At 41.3% G+C, this 16263-nt stretch overlaps 1 protein-coding gene across 1 annotated transcript in view; it reads left to right on the forward strand.

The window, feature by feature from the left end:
- LOC126412633 (bumetanide-sensitive sodium-(potassium)-chloride cotransporter-like) overlaps positions 1-16263 on the forward strand; it is a 594798-nt gene that overhangs the window by 501616 nt on the left and 76919 nt on the right. The window lies entirely within an intron of this gene.

Here is a 16263-nt window from a genome sequence, read left to right on the forward strand (position 1 = left end):
ATGGAAAATTGCCCAAGTCTCCAAAAAGGAAAATAGGAGTAATCCGCTGAATTACAGGCCCATATCACTAATGTCGATTTGCAGTAGGGTTTTGGAACATATACTGTATTCCAACATTATGGATTACCTTGAAGAAAACGATTTATTGGCACAGAGTCAGCACGGATTCAGAAAACAGCGTTCTTGTGAAACACAACTCATGAAGTAATGAGTGCTATCGACAGGGGATGTCAAATTGATTCCATATTTTTAGATTTCCAGATGACTTTCGACACCGTTCCACACAAGCATCTTCTAACCAAACTGCGTGCCTATGGAATATCGCCTCAGTTGTGCGACTGGATTCGTGACTTCCTGTCAAAGAGGTCACAGTTCATGGTAACAGACGGAAATTCATCGAGTAAAACAATAGTAATATTCGGCGTTCCCCAAGGAAGTGTTATAGGCCCTCTATTGTTTCTGATCTATACTAACGACGTAGGAACAATTGTGGAGCCCTGTTAGATTGTTTGCAGATGATTCTGTCATTTACCGTCTTGTAAAGTTATCAGATGAACAAAACGACTTGCAAAATGATTTAGGTAAGATATCTGTGTGAAGCGAAAAGTGGTAATTGACCCTCAATAAAGAAAAGTGTGAAGTTATTCACAATAGCACTAAAAGAAATCCGCTAAATTTCGATTAAACTATAAGTCACACAAATCTTAAGGCTGTAAATTTAACTAAATACTTAGGGGTGATAATTACAAATAACCTAAATTAGAACGATCACGTAGATAATGTTATGGTTAGAGCAAACTAGAGACTGCGATTCATTGGCAGAACACTTAGAAGATGCAACAAGTCTACTAAACAGACTGCTTATACCACGCTTGTCCGCCCTGTTCTCGAGTATTGCTGTGCGGTGTGGGATCCGTATCAGGTGGGACTGACGGATGACATCGAAAAAGTACAAAGAAGCGCAGCTCGTTTTGTACTATCGCGAAATAGGGGAGACAGTGCCCCAGAAATGATGTGTGAATTGGAGTGGCAATCAGTAAAACAAAGGCGTTTTTCGTTGCGACGGGATCTTCTCATGAAATTTCAACCACCACCTTTCTCCTCCGACTGCGGAAACATTCTATTGGCACCCACCTACATAGGGAGAAATGATCATCACGATAAAATAAGAGAAAGCAGGACTCGCACCGAAAAATTTAAGTGCTCGTTTTTCCCACGCGCCGTTCGAGAGTGGAACGGTAGAGAGACAGCTTGAAGGTGGTTCATTGAACACTCTGCCAGGCACTTTGTTGTGAATAGCAGAGTAATAGCGTAGATGTAGATGTTTGTCCACTGCAGCGAACATTCCCTCTCCCATGGCTTATAAACTGTTTTTCCGATATACATTCCATGCCTCGCTGGTCATTGGGGTTCAGTTCGAAGCGGGACTCATCACTGAAGACAGTTCTACACCAGGTAGTGAGATTCCAGGCCGAAGACGTGTCTTGGATACCAACCTGACTGTAACCTGCTATACGGCCCGAAAACCAGGAGTGATGGAGAGATGTAAATTACATCTATCGATTCCCGATCCATCCGGATAATTCTTTCTTGGTGCACCATCCTGGAGGGAAGTAAGTTCAGGAACTTTGTTACTGTTGATTACTGTTGAATTTTGACAGTCGAAGCGCCTTTACTTTGTATGATTTCGCTCTCTGCGTACTGACTAGTGACAGATCTCGAACTACCACCTCGCCCTAAAAAAAGCCCCACGTACACTCCACAAGCTCCTTGCTGTGCGAGTAATTTCTTCTTTTACACAGTGCACTCCTGAACTATCAAGAGAAGTCCTACAATTCTCCATTCCACAACGCAGGTCCGGCAATCTGCAGCTAAGACTGTCACGGAACTACCAGAGCCTTTAGTTGAGACCCTCCATTTGGCTCTAAACCAACGAACGCCAATCAATTCTGGAAACGATGGGGGTAAATTGCGAAGTCTGCTTGCAACTCACAAGCGAGGCCAGTAGCCTTCACCACTTCCGCAAAACCGCTCGTATGAACTGATGATGGCGCCGGCAACCAAGCATAGACGTCAATGGTGGAGGCCTGGGGCACAACTTGCAGCCGACTGCACCCTGCGTGCGCGATAGCTGCAGGCACGGCCTCCTCCACATCTTGGATGAGGCCTTCCCGGCAGATGCACCGAGTGCACATTACATTTCTTTGGAGCCCTGGACCCTCTTTTCCTAAGCAGCTAAGTAAAACGCCTAACATTGCAACTCCCGGTAAGAGGGAAACAAAATCCAATATTTTTTCTAACGGTTGGAGATCATGCCTCCTCTATTAATGAAAGCAGAACGATGCTTCTCTAGTTTCTTAAGTCTTGTTTGTATCATTTCTTATTAATACAGTTATTATATCATTTTTTCAGTTTTGGGGAGTTGTGTTACTCTGCAGACGTTCTGTAAAAACTTTTCAAATTATTTCTATATTACTTTTCCTCCATCAATAATAATTTCTAATGAATATTGTAACTATACATGTAGCCATTAGTGCTGGATCCATCCTGACGGAAATGAATTTAGATTAAAGCAACGTATTTCCATTTATGGTGGACCCTCCACAGAGATTTATTATCAGTGTCCACTTCACTCATGTGACCTGATAAGAGATACTAAGTATTTCGACTGCGATAATTTATCTTCTTGTTTTTCATGTCAGTACATTCAGAATGACTTTTTATCTGTTGTACATGTTTATCGAGACAAGTCTAGATTAAATGTTCTGCTACCGTTCCACAGCTGAAGATTTGTGGTTGAAATTTTAATAAAACTTGCCAAACAGGGGTTTTACGCAACATCTCAACTAGTACCTGATCAAATATCCTACTTTATCCATCGTAAGTGCGCTAGTACTACCAAAGGCTATTAGGCCTTTTCCACTGTTTTACTTTTTAAGAACTCTCAGTTATCTACTTCGTGTCTCAGTCAGCTATCAGACAATAGCTCCCTGCTGCAATCTGATACAGACAGTGCTATGCAGCTAGAGCACAGGCGAGCAGTGGAACAGTCCCAGACAACATCATTTATTGTTTCTTAATTGAGGGGTATACTATGAGAGTGCTAGTCATTGATTATGAGCCGGCCGCTGTGGCCGTGCGGTTCTAGGCGCTTCAGTCCGGAGCCGCGCTGCTGCTAGGGGTCGCAGGTTCGAATCCTGCCTCGGGCATGGATGTGTGTGATGTCCTTAGGTTAGTTGGGTTTAAGTAGATCTAAGTCTAGGGGACTGATGACCTCAGATGTTAAGTTCCACAGTGCTTAGAGCCGTTTGAACCATTTTTGATTATGTCCAGATATTGAAACTGAAAGGAACAGAGGAAAAGGCATAACTGAAATTAGTAAAGAAAAGATTTAAAAGCTCACCATAGTAATACAAAATTTTTTACAATAAATTATTGTAAGAAATTTTGTTCTACTACGGTGTTCTCAGAAGAGCAAATTACTCTTATCATGGTATAACCTTCCAGCCGTTCATGCCAGCTTATGCTTGATAATGGTCATTTGACCGAAAGTAGTAGCTTAGCGCATAGTGCAAAAAAAAAGGATAGCTGAAGGTTCACCATGAATTGTAACACTGAGAGTTAGTCTGGAAGGGCGAACTTCTGAAAGGGTCTACAATACAGACAACTTGAAAGAAAAGTACAACACATTTCGAAAACATTTATCACTTCATTTAATAATTTATTCCCATTAAAAATTGCTAGAGAGCAAACAGTTTAGATAACTAATTGCATTATACGAGTAATATCTCATAATAGAAAACGGAAATGCAGTATATCCCAACTTAAACTCAATCGTAGCCTAGATATAGTTTTTTACTGTAGACGATACTACAACGTATTGAAAGAATATCATTCAACAAGCTAAAAACCTGCAATACACAAAGAGAAAAGGGTGCTCTCAGGAAAAAGGCACGAGGTGTAAGCTCAACATATTATATCTCTTTCGTGGGAGAACTGTGCGAAATATTTAATTATTACTTCCCGTCAATTGTTGAAAATTTAAATAAAAATGTTATCAGTAACTGTTGAGCAAATGACCGCCCAGATAAAACAAGGGCTACCAACAGTGTCTCTCAACAACCGTTTAGCGAAAGTTGTTGCGAATGGGCCTCTGCAGCAAATGGATCACATGGCTCTGAGCACTATGGGACTTAACATATGAGATCATCAGTCCCCTAGACTTAGAACTACTTAAACCTAACTAACCTAAGGACATCACACACATCTATGACCGAGGCAGGTTTCGAACCTGCGACCGCAGCAGCAGCGTCGTTCCGGACTGAAGCGCCTAGAACCGCTCGGCCACAGCGGCCGGCGAAAACAGAAGAACGTCTGTACAGTTTTAGCATTACTCGGACTTTGTCCTCACTCATTTCACGAGATATACGCCAGAGGAAGTAAAGTGCTGCCTGACTTCTACCAATGTCCACGTTCTCTGTATAAGGTAATTCTAAAAGGATTTTACAACTTTACTTATAAACAGAATTTTATTGAAAAGGCTTATGTAGGTAATAGTGGCGTCATCTTGCAGCAAAATACCCTCAAGCTTCACTACTAACACACATACACACAGAGAGAGAGAGAGAAGGTACTTTCTTACAAACAAACAAAAAATGGTTCAAATGGCTCTGAGCACTATGCGACTTAACTTCTGAGGTCATCAGTCGCCTAGAACTTAAAACTAATTAAACCTAGCTAACCTAAGGACATCACACACATCCATGCCCGAGGCAGGATTCGAACCTGCGACCGTAGTGGTCGCTCGGCTCCAGACTGTAGCGCCTAGAACCGCACGGCCACACCGGCCGGCTCTTACAAACAATAACTGGGAAAATTCTCAATCGGTCTATTACACATTATCGATTATGATGGCTGATGCACACAATGAATTTCTTCACAAAACAAAATTTTGCATGCCAATATGAGTTGTTATCGCCTAATAATAAACATAACGTTTCTTTCTCTTCTCTTACTAGTCGCCGTTTTTTCTTCTTTCCGAAATTAGCGCAAAATCGTCTTCTTTTTCTCAAGCTGTTTTTTAATCTACTGTTCCACTGAATTTCTTCTCCAAAACTGTTGCTGAATTCCAATCCTTTGACCAATATTCAACTGAGAATGTTGTTCAAAACTCTGCAGATATAAATTTTTTCACGCCACACTTTCACTATAAGTAGTCATTAACATACAAGTGTTGTGTATGACTATCAATATCATCTACCTCACTGGGAATTCCTAAACATGAAACATTAAATTATTCGCTGATAGCGAAATTATTGCTCGTTACATCAGAGTAGCAGTTATCATTGTGGCCTCATATATTAGCGAATCAAACATCACAATTTTGTTTGGCCTTGATCAGTTGATCGAGCTCGTTGACAGTTATTTCAAGATCACAAGAATTTTTTCGTCCAATAGAAACCAACTTGACCTCTAAATTACTTTCGTCAAGTGACTTTGGCACTATAGCAAATCATCGTGAATTATTGTACTCGTTTCAGTAGTCTGATGAACTTCTAGTCGCTGTAAGATTGACTGAGACTGAACTTCAACCACTTCGAATTCTTTCTCTTCATCATGCTGTTTACTGTCGCGCATATAATGAGAATTTTCGATATTAGTCAATCCAATAAGCTAATTTTTCGAATCTGTGAATAACTCTCGCATGTCGTCCTTTATTTTGTGCTTCCTTTTCTTTAACTCGTTCGCGTTTCCTCTTATTTTATTGTCGAATTGGCAGAAGTTGAGGTCTTGCTTATTGTTCGTTTGTTCAAAATACTGAACATTTAGGCAATTATTATCAACGTTTCTAGCATTGTTCATCATAATGTCTGAACTGAACTACGAGAATTTCAATTTACATCAACCATCGCAACTAAATCCGGCTAGTTTATTATTGTTACCAGTTTCAGCTAATTCTTATCTATTATCGTCACTTCCAACAACTGGGTCACTGTTAACACATCCGTCCTCCATTGCTACAGTTGTTTCACACACAAAAACGCACAAAATAGCAGACATATTAAAATGATTGATAGTTAAAGCAATCAAAGCTCGCAGTTTCCACTTTTTCAGTGTATCCAACATTGTAACAGCTAACACTGAGAGGTGTGGCTGTATATTTTAATTCACATTCACCGTTTCTACTTGTCGACAATCGGACTATGTCTTGGGAGATTTCTTGGTTAATCCATGACGTCTAATACTCGCCATGTGTAATATTGCTACAAATGTATTAGCAACAATGCTACATTATTCCTCTCTGTGTCCGTTTCTCTACTCAGCGAATCATACACTTTTTTGCAATAGCATATTATGAAACGATCTCCAAAGACTTAAATTCACAACAGTTAATGATGGATCATAGAATATATTGTTAGTATTGGAATTGTTCCTTCTTCCAAAACCATTTCAGGCTACACTTTGACTCAGAAAAATGTCGTGAGCCAAAATACAGGATGATGAAATCTTCTCGGGCTTCCATCCGGGTAGTTGCTTCGAAAATCCACGACGTTTCGATGAGTGTCATTCTCATCATCTTCTGGCGAAGACGCAGCTACCCGGATGGAAGCCCGAGAAGATTTGATCAGCAGTATACACCGGGAAAGCCTACATTCACATAAAAATACAGGTTGTTTACAATTACTTGTGAGTGCTCCCATGGGAAGCGAGTGACCTAGATCAATGAAATTTTCTGTAAACATTTGTAAGTACATGCGGAAGAGAGATAACGAATGACCTTTGCTAGAAGAATATTTTAATTTATACATGAGAGGGTAATTGCGTATTATATTTACATTCCAGGTTACAAATGTTGTTCATTGTGACGACAGTCTGCATCTACGATATCCTGGAACCGTACTAGAGGTGCCATTTCACGATTATTGGCATTACTATTTGAAAGTTGGGTCATGGAAGATTCAGCTGTCGTGCACTGCTTAAAGACTGCACTTCGCGTCCAGCATTCTCAGCCATGGAAACGGAACTTCTGCAACACTTTATGACGCATTGGCCGTCGGCGTCTCCCAGGAGCAGTTCCCAAATCGCTAATCAGTTCGAACTTTCGAGCCATGTTCTTCAACCCCAGTACGGAAAGAGGACCTCTGCGTATTCATTTAATGCGACTATAATCCACGGACGGTTAAAGCTTGTTTTGGATGAGGCAGGGGTCGTCCGATGGTGTCCCATATGTGCTGCATTGGAGACATCTGGTGATCGAGCAGGCTAAGGCAACATGTCGATACTCTGTAGAGCATGTTGGGTTACAACAGTGGTACGTGGGAGAGTTACTGTTGGGAAAAAAAACCTGAAATGCTATTCATGAATGGCAGCATGACAGGTCGGTCGAATCACCAGACTGACGTAGAAATTTGCAATCAAGGTGATTGGGATAACCACGAGAGTGTTCCTGCTATCGTACGAAATAGCGCCCCAGACCATAACACAAGGTGTAGCAGGTCCAGTGTGTCTACAGCGCAGACAGGATGGTTGCAAGCCCTCAACTTGCCACCTTCTAACCAATACATGGCCATCATTGGCACCGAGGCAGAATTATCCTTCCTCAGAAAACACAACAGATCTCCACCCTGCCCTCCAATGAGCTCTCGCTTGACATCACTAAAGTCACAAATGGAAGTGTTTTAGGGTCAGTAGAATCCACGCTACAGAGCGTCTGGCTCGCCGCTGACCTTGAAGTAATCGATTTGTAACAGTTCGAGCCAGTTGCTGCTCAAATTGTTGCTGCAGTACACTACGATGCGCCAGAACCATACGCCTTCTCTCTCGGTAATGCCATATGGCTGTCCGGAGCCCGATTTTGTTGTTGACCGTACATTCCCTTGACCACCGCTGCCAGCAATTACGTATAGTGGCTACATTCCCAGCAAATTTTTCTACAGTATCACAGAAGGAACATCCATTTTCTCGCAGCTCGATTACATTACCGCGTTCAATGAGGTGTTGATAATGGCGTCTTTATGGCCTTAAAGGCAAGCTTGACTGACATCAATTCACCACATCCAATCTCAAAGGCAAGTAACGGTCATGATCATTGCAGCGTGTATTTGAAGCTAACCCGATTTGTATCCTCCAAGTGCCGCTACCAGTGCCCCTCTTACGCAACTGGCACGAATTCTGAAAAACATCTTCTTTAAGACACGCCAATCAATTTTCGTTAATGTCACAGAACTCCTTCTTGGTGTTGCGATTTTTTTCGTCTACGCTGGTTCAAGTAGCAGAAGTTTAATAATAACCATGCTCTACATAATTAAGACCTTCATACTAAAATTTCAGATATAAACGAACCGCTGCGGGAATAACCAGACTCAGAACATTCTTGAGTTGGATTCAATTTTATCCCAGTTATATCCAAACTTACGAGTAAACGCATCTGTATCTCAAGAACGCTGCCGAGCAGCTGCCCGACAAAAGTTTTACGCCCAGCCGACTGCGAAAAGATAACAACAATTATCATTTGCATACCTTTGTCAGCAAGCAGAGATTTATACCGCAGGATAAGGCTTACCAGTTGTTGCTGCTCGGTTATCGATTCTCACTATGCGGCCAAAGAAGAAATAAATTTCTAAATTTTTTTAAAATGTAAATAAAGATATAGGCTCCTCACACACTGATATTTAACCTGGGTGTCTGTTTCCCGGCCACGTTTATCCACATTTAGATTTTTGCCGACTTTTTAAAATTTCTTCTTGGTCAAACAAGTTGACCATTTCAAACGACAGACAGAAAGCTTGTTCCACAACCTTTTTGAAATAAATTCTTCCTTCTTGAATTTTATGCTGTTATTCGTCCCTGGTTTTTGTAGATGCTGTAAATTATCCTGTCTCTGTTCCGTATTTCCAGTTTCCTCAGAAGTGCAAATTATCCTCTTATTATTTGCGTACTTTCCCTAGCTTCACAAACATCGTGTATTGCACGAGTAATATTTCTTACAGATGCACTAGTCTGCTAGCTTTATCTTTCGTGAATTTTACTCTGCGATAGTCAGTCCAAGATCACTTCAGATTTTATTTAAGTCCTTATGTATCTCATTCAATTGACTAATGTAAAACCTCGAGTTTCACACTACAAATGCTACATTTCCAACATATTTGCATTCATTGTTTCCTCAGTAACGTAAGGGTAATTTTTACCCCTGTTTATCTATTAAAAAACGAAATCATATTAAGTGCAGGAAAACCTGACAAACTCGCTCGTCCGGTACTCGGCAACCTTGAATCGCTGGTTAATTTTGCTGTTACATCTTCCATTTTTGGTATATCAATGGCTTTGCAAACTTTTATGTCCGAAGACATCCTTTCCGTGCATTAAACGATTAACTCGTTGCTCTTCAGACAAAGATTTCGCCTCAACCACGATCTTGCTGTTACTCGTGGTCGCAAGGTAATTATTCATTTCAAAATCGCCAACAAAACCTACGTCCCAGTCTGCGAAGTCAAATTGGCTTCCATTGGCAAACAAGGCAGTATAAAACATCTTACTAGCTATCAGTCAATCTTTTGCAGATACTGGCCGACTAAAGCCTGCTCTTTCTGTAGAACTTCACGAGATCTGACTGCAGAAGGCCGCCGCATCTTGCTTAAGCATACGTTATTAAAACCGCTGGAGCTGTACCACCTGAGTGTTAATTTCCAAACCCTGTAAATCCTGTAATTCTTTGGATCATCAGTCCTGTGACTGGTTTGACATGGCCTGCCACTACTTCCTCTGCTCTGCCAACCTCTTCATCTCACAGTTACAGTTAGATGTAACTTCCTCAATTATTTGCAGGACCTATTCCAATCTTTATCTTACCCTACAGTTTTTATCCCTTGCAGATCCGCCTAGTACCAAGGAATTATTTCCTGACTTTTTAACACGGTTTACCATTCAGTCTCTTCTTCTTGTCAGTTTTTTCACATATATTAGTCTTCGACGATTCTGCGAGGTATTCCTCATTTCTTACATTTCAACGTTCTTCTGAAAGTACCAAACATCGATTCTCTTCTTTTCTAACTTCACCGTAGTACATGATCGCTTTCATAAAATGCTATGTACCAGACGTACATTCTCAGATATTTCTTTCTCAAATTAAGGCCGATGTTAGATACTTGTGGATTCATTTTGCCCAGGAACACCCTTTTTACCTCTGCTGGTCTGTTTTGTATGTCGTCCTTGCTTCGTCCGTATTTTGCTTTCTAGGCATGAGAATTCCACGACTTCGTCTACTTCTTGATCCTCAGTTTTTATATTAACTTTATAAATAATCTCATTTCTGCTTTTCCTAATTAATTTCGTCTTTCTTCGGTTTACTCTAAATCCATATCCTGAGAGCATCTTATCCCGTTCAGTACGCTCTATCATTCTTCCTCGATGTGAACAAGGATAGTTGTGTCATCAGCGGTTTTTATCATTATTATCCTTTCTCCCTGACTTTTAATCCCACTCGTCAATCTTCCTTTTCTTCCCGTCGATGCTTCCTCGATGCACAGATTGAGCAGTGAGGGAGAAAGATTGCATCCCTGCCTTACAACCTTTTTAATGCCAGCATTGATCTCAGTCTTCAATTCTTATGTTCCTCCACGGTTCTTGTATGAACACTACCAGTCAAAAGTTTTCGATCACTCATTATAAAACCATATACTATGTTTCAGTGTAAAACCACATCAGAAAGCTAAATAGACAAAAAAATAAATATTTTCGCACTATATCTTTAAATACAATGCAATATGATTTAGGTTGTAGCCTCCTCAAAGTATCCACATTGTGCAATCAGAACAGCTCCTCACAATCCTGTCATTCTGGAGATAAGATTTTGTAGTGTTTTGGCAGAAATTGCAGTCCAACACGCCTGTAAATTACTCCATAGACCTTCAACATTGGATGATGTCAGTTTTCTGACCTTCCTGTTAAGTTCATCCCGTAAGAGTTTACTGGGATTTAAGGTAGGTGACTCACTTGCCCAACTCACGTACGTTAGTTCCTAAAATTTCTCTTTTCTATTGACATACCCTTTGCACAATTTAGAAACATGTTTGTCATCATTTTCCTAGTGCAGAACAGACCCACATCCAAAAAGTATCTTGCCAGATGGAACTACTTTATTGATCAGTATCCTATGATATCCTTCTTCCATAATGTTCCATTAATTCTCTCTAGATCACCGACTTTATCACCTGGAAAACATCCCCACACCATGACCGATCATCCACCATGTTTCACCATTGGTGTCACACACTGACTCCTCATACGTTCTCCAAGACGTCGACGCACAAACATCCGATGATGGCTTCCAAATACGTAGAACTTGGATTCGTGCTTGAGTAACACCTAGGACCACATGCTCCGGTTTCTATTGCAGTCTTTTTACCTTATTTTTCTTTTTTGGGTAATAAAGGTTTTTCAGCCGCTAGGCACCCCATTAAACTTAGTTCACAAAGACAGTGTTTCGCAGTTGGGGTGAAGATTGGAGCTGCTCATATACTTGTTACTTCCTTGGGAATTTCAGGTACATTACGAGTCCTCTGACCTTTACTCCATACATATATGAACTGATATTCCCTGTACGAGGTTACACGGAGTCTTCGAGATTGATTGACTGATAGTGTTTTACTTTTCGCACTTACCTGCAGTTGTTCACTTCGGAGTTGTGAGGATGATATTGTTACGCCGTAACCACACTGAAGTCCAAATCCGAAAGTTGGGTAGTCAGTGATATACTTCTCACGGAAATAATATTTACTGCAAGCACCAACGTACAGCCAGAACTGAGCTGACCACCTCGACTGACAGTGCTGCTATTTATAAAAATAGAATATTCCAGAATGCTGGTATTTACAAAAGCATCGAATATTCCAGATTACATGAAGATTACAAACTTAAGATATTTCAAGAACTATCCAGATATAATTAATGCGAAGTAATTAGTAGGGGTCAGCTTGACCTGGTGCCTGCAGTATTCCAGCTAGCGACGCTAATCACTATACTATACATTTAATGCACCAGAGTTCACAGTGTTGCTCCTTCTGCTGGAGAAACAGCAAGCCGCTGTTTCAAAAGGTCTGGCTGGAGCGGTCTACAGCACCCTGTGTCTAGATGTTATCAGTGGTCTTCTATATGGCGGCTCTGACAGATCATCGTGCTCTGGTGCTGTTGTTATGCTCTCTCCGCTATGATGAGCATCGAAAGTAGCTTTTCCCGCCGAAGCTTCGCGAGCGCGTCTTCAGTTTCCTTGAACCTCCCATTGTCGATCTCCACTTCTGGATTGTAGTAGGGCTTCATACGAAGGACACGGAAGACGTCTATACTCTTTTATTTTCTTGATGAAGGGTCATGATCCTCGACTTCATGTGTGACATCTGACAAGTGATGAAGGATGCGATACGGCCCAAAGTAGTGCTTCAGAATTTTTCTGATAGTCCTACTTTCCACAATAGTGTAGAAACAAACCAGTGCTCTTAGGTTGTATTTCACTGTCCTTTTCCTGGTATACCTCCTCCTGTTGTGGTTTTTGAACAGAGTATTCGCTGTTACCAGCTAAAATTTATTGCAGAACTCATCTAGTCTTTCTCCTTTCTCATTCCTACTACAGAGCTCATATTCTCCTGTAACACAGTCTATTTCTTCCCCTACTACAGCGTTATAATTACTCATAGTTATTGATTTCATCTCCCTTCACATACTGAATTACTCAGTCAATATCCTAGTATACTTTCCCTATCTCTTAATCTTATGCTTGTCACATCTATATGTATACCTGAACTACTAGTATTGGTGCTGATCTGCTGTCGACTCTATTGAGAGTAATCCTGTCACTGAACTAATCACAGTAACTCAGTTTCTGCTGTTCCTATTCATGACGAATCCTACTCCCATTATACCATCTTCTGTTGCTGTTGGTATTACGCTATGTTCATCTGACCATAAATCCCTAACTTCTCTCCAGCTCATTGATTCCTGAGTGTTTGTATTTCCTATTTTCAGATTTTCTGGCTTCCTTATCACACTCCAATATCCAACTCATAGACTTTTGCTTGTACAATCTTCTCCTTGTGGTTACCACCTCCCTGGCAGGCCCCTCCCGTAGTTCCGAATGGGGGACTAACCCGGAATCTTTAGACAATTAAGAGATCATTATGACACTTTTTCAGTTAGAGGCCACATGTCCAGTGGATACACATTATGTGTCTTCAATTTAGTATTTCCATTGCCCTCTGTACCCTCATTCCTTTGATCAATGCTTATTCTTCCGCCATTTACGGACAGTTTCCCACCTCAAGGGCAAAAGAGTGTCATGCACCTCTGTCCTCTCCTCCGTCCTCCTCGACAAGTTCGTTAACAGAACGTCGTGACTCCTTATGTACCACTATATCTGATATTGCGTTTCAGTTGCAGAACAAGCACACACATACATACACTAAAATATATCACAACACTTAGACTTTGAATTTTGCCTTCGTCTCTTACCACATTAATTTCAAAGTTAATTGCCACATAGTATCGCTCAAGCTGAACGCCGCATTGCTCCCTATGGCCAGCTTCTCCTCCAATCTGAGCAGAGCTTTACCTCTGATGACCCAACCATTGATAGGATGTTAAACACTAAGCTTTCTTCGTGGCAACCATTTCAGTTAGCCCAAACACTTTCAAAATACTGTAATTCCTTTCCGCGTGTCTCTTCCACTCTGTGAATCTTTCTTTATATCCCCAATATACTGGTGAGTACAGCCAAGCGTCCACAGCCTGATTCGGGCAAATAAATGCCAGATTTGAACGACAGAGATGCACGGAACTCAAAGCTTTAAAGAAAATTGCCAATCTACGCATCACTTTGAAATATTACCAACATATTTTTTCAGCTACTATTTCGTTACCGATAACTGCACCATTTCAGAAAAGTCTCAGTTTACTATTAATATCTTCTGCATGGTCATTAATATACAAAATTAATAACAAGATCCCAACACACTTTCTTGGGGCACACCTGCAGTTGCTTCTACATCTGTCGAAGTCTCTCCATCCAAGATAACATGCTGCGCCCTTCCTGTCAACAAATCTTCAGTTCAATCACAAGTGTCGTTTGATACCGCAGACGATCGCGCTTTCGATTATAAGAGTGGGTATAGTAAAGTGTCAAATGGTTTCCGTAAATCAAGAACTACTGCATCTTCCTGACTACCTTGTTCCATCGCTTTCGGGATGTTATGTAAGACAAGTGAAAGTTCGTATCTTCATCTTGAGGTTTAAACTCAGTCTTGTGTACGTGTTTGCTTCAAACTAAATTTGTTTCTGGGTAAGATCCACCTTTAGCAATCGCAGTTTATTCTTTTTTTCAAGCACACATGTTTCGCTGCGGGCTGCGTTTAACATGATCGATGTTTTCGAAATCCGTGCTGTTTGGCATGGTGGAGGACATTCTGTTCGCGATCATTACGTTAGAGGTCCGAATATGTTCTAAGATTCTACAACAAATGGATTCCAAACATATTGGACAGTAGTTTTGTGTATCATTTCTGCTACCCTTTTTGCAGATGGACGTAAGGGATCTCTTCCAACTATTGAGCATGTGTCTCTCTCTTTGTCTCTTTCAAGAGAGTCTCGGCGCTAAGTTTGGTACCACGGACAGCCTCTACATAAGGCCAGAATTTCTTTGGATTTTGTGAGAGATGACTCGATAATATTCTGCTACGGTAGTCGTTGAAAGCTTCATGCATTGCTCTCTTCACAGCCAAATGTGTTTCATTCGGTGTTAATATATAGCGCTATGCTTTGTTTTACAACTACCGTGCAAGCAATATTTTAAACTTGAGTCAAAATTCTTCTAAGTGTACCTCTCCAGAACACAACAGCACTGCCTCTTTATCCATTTTGCTACTTGACTGAGAAGTAGCGGCTCCGGTTACGAAAGCTGGTAACGGCCGGGAGAGCGGTGTGCTGATAACATGCCCTTCCATATCCGCATCCGGTGACGCCTTTGGGTTGAGGATGACGCAGTGATCGGTCGGTATCGTTGGGCCTTCCGAGGCATGTACGGACAGAGTTTTGTTTTAGTTATGATGAAAGTATTACTTACGTACTAATCAACTTAGCCTTTCTCTAAAATTTTCCGTTACACCTGGAGTGAGTCTGGTGATCGATAGAAGGATTCAATTACAAGTTTATGCCCACCCTTAATATTAAGTGTTGCCCAAACAATCTTACATGTAGCTGCAACTTCTGTTTGGGTCGAATTGAATATATTCTCTACAGCAACAAATACACCACCTCCATTTACCATTAGCCTATCATTTCGATATACACATACATTTTCTCAAAAAAATTCACAGCCGTCAATTTTGGATATTAACCAGCTCTCGGCACCTAGTAGTGGTTAAGCTCCACTGCTTTTTAGGAGCACTTGAAATTCTGACACTTTGTTGCGAATGCTTCGGCAGTTAATCACTCTTTACTGTAAGGGACATTTCTTTGGATAGGGAGTCACATAATCTCAAAAGCTCTCTAAAGTGCACACCTGGCCCATTCAGGGGACTCTTTAGTTATCAAAAAAATGGCACAAGTCAAGGAGATCACAGAGTAACTTACCGCAGAACTTTCAAAGTATCTGGTTCATACATTCCACTCGACTTAGAACTGGTGTGTCACCATCAGTTCTGGGGTCAGTGCTTCAAAGTGTAAGCTTCGTTAAAACTCTGTGAATATGGGTGATATTCTCAACCTTCTCTGCCAGTCGCTGAGTTATCCAAGTATGGCCTCGGTGCGCAGAGGATTGACATCATTTGTTTCAGCATGCGGCACAAACTGCAGTTTTTTTCTCCCCCATTCCTCCAGTGGCTGCCGGAACAGCCTCTACATCATACTGAATGAGGTCCACAGCCACACACAGTGACTGAAGCCGGTGTCCTTTCCCATTCTTTACTGTCATTCACCGTTATTTGCCACATGAATGAACTGCCGACGGTTAATGGCCTCTATGCGTTTGGGTCATCTTGACTCAACACACATCAATTTTCCCAACAGGTGAGGTGAACCTCACTGGCTTAGTTTCGGATTCGGTGGAAGAGAGCACTTCGAACTTGATAATTATGGGCATGAGTGTAACACACTAATTTCTCTTTCATCCCTGTCTTCCATGTACAGGCGCCTAGACCTACCACTGACACGCCACTCACAACCAAGTGGACGAGCAGTGTTCGATCCCATACTTCTTGGAGAGGAGACAGCGTCCACAGG

Source organism: Schistocerca serialis, chromosome 7, assembly GCF_023864345.2.
Source record: "Schistocerca serialis cubense isolate TAMUIC-IGC-003099 chromosome 7, iqSchSeri2.2, whole genome shotgun sequence".
NCBI lineage: Eukaryota > Metazoa > Arthropoda > Insecta > Orthoptera > Acrididae > Schistocerca > Schistocerca serialis.